Raw genomic sequence first — 1,759 nt, forward strand, 5'->3', positions numbered from 1 at the left:
AATAATCACTCAGTGTCTCTGCTTTGTCTTCACAGCATGAACTGTATTTACTCTGGACACACACAGTTTCCTCTCTGAGCAGCACAAAGACTTCTGAAGCTTCAGCCCCTCTCATGTGGAAACCTGAGGAACAAAAGAGTCTTACACTAATACAGAGCTGGACACACACTGATACACTGTGTGTGTGTGTGTGTGTGTGTGTGTGTATGTGTGTGTGTGCGCAGGTGGGTGTGTGTGTGCGTGGGTGGGTGGGTGTGTGTTTGTGTGTGTGTGTGTGTGGGTATGTGTGATCTCTCTGTGCTGGACACAAACACCCTATGCTAACACTGTGGTGAGACTGTAGTGGAGTCAGCTGACAGTGTGATGAAGGTCTGACAACAACAACAACAACAACAACAACAACAACAACAACAACAACAACAACAACAACAACAACAACAACAAGAACAATAACAATAATAATAATAACCTCCAGTTCACCAGAAATGGTTCTGATAAAGTCTGAAATGTAATATCTGGTATCAGCATCAGACTGAAAAAATATTTCTACTTCTCTGGTTGAAAGCAATGACTGTATAGATGGACGACGCGTCTCATCTTGCGATTGTGTTGGTCTGAGGTTAACGTTCACAGGTATGGAAACTTCAATGACTGTAGTGATTGTTTTAGTTACGTCTCCTCTCGCTGTTCGTCCTCCGCTCTGCTAATCTGGAACTGATTTTGAATTTGTCAACAGAATCAGAATCAGAATCAGAATCTGTGTTTATTGCCAAGTAGGTTTACACATACAAGGAATTTGTTTCGGTGATTTTGGTGCAGAACGATTAACACAGAACGAGAATAAAATTAAGTAAAAGACTTAAATAGAATAAGACAAAAAATAGGAATAAGAATAAAAATATAAAAAGCAATATGTATAATACAAATAGTACAGAATATGTACAACAGGTGTGATTAAAAACTGTACATGTGTGCAGGATATTGAACAGTGCAAAGAGCTTACAGTATTAATTTAAAAATAGTGCAGTGTATAGACAATAAAAGTCCAGTGTGCATTAATGTAACGCATAGTCCGAATTACAGACTTAACACTCGTCAAGTGTGAAGTGACTGAGGGGCTGGGTGAGAGTCCGTGTCACGTGGGGGGGTGGAGGGGGCTCGGGGCCTTGTTGACGAGGCAAAATCCCTGACTGTGTGCAAGTTTACCGACAAGACTTGATGCTGTTTTGAAGGCAAAGGGTGGTCACACCAAATACTGATTTAGATTTCTCTTCTGTTCATTCACTGCATTTTGTTCATTGATGGAAATAAACTATGAACACTTCCATTTTTGAAAGCATTGTTAGTTTACAGCATTTTTTCACACCTGCCCAAAACTTTTGCACAGTCCTGTATGTCCAAATGATCTGGGATTGTCCACCTGTTGCCAAATTCTGGCAGGAGGTCTCAGCTACACTGTCAGTAGTGTCCAACAAAGTACCTGTGACCTTACCATTCTGGATTTTGAATTAACTCTCTTTGCTACATATAACTAATCGTCAAAAGTGTATAGTGCTTGGATTGCTGTGTGTTGGAAACCACCACACTCATTGACTAGAAGACAATGGATGCCAACATTCCTAGACATTATATACATGGAATTATCGACAGCTCGTGTGAACAGGACTAAAGAGGCCAACATAAATAGCTGGATTGCAACCGCTGAGACTTTGACTTTGACTTTGATGTTATGGCTTGCGTTATCAATGTGCATACCATT

Source organism: Semicossyphus pulcher, unplaced genomic scaffold (assembly GCF_022749685.1).
Source record: "Semicossyphus pulcher isolate SPU_LCO1_2020_fin unplaced genomic scaffold, fSemPul1.0.p SCAF_13, whole genome shotgun sequence".
Lineage (NCBI taxonomy): Eukaryota > Metazoa > Chordata > Actinopteri > Labriformes > Labridae > Semicossyphus > Semicossyphus pulcher.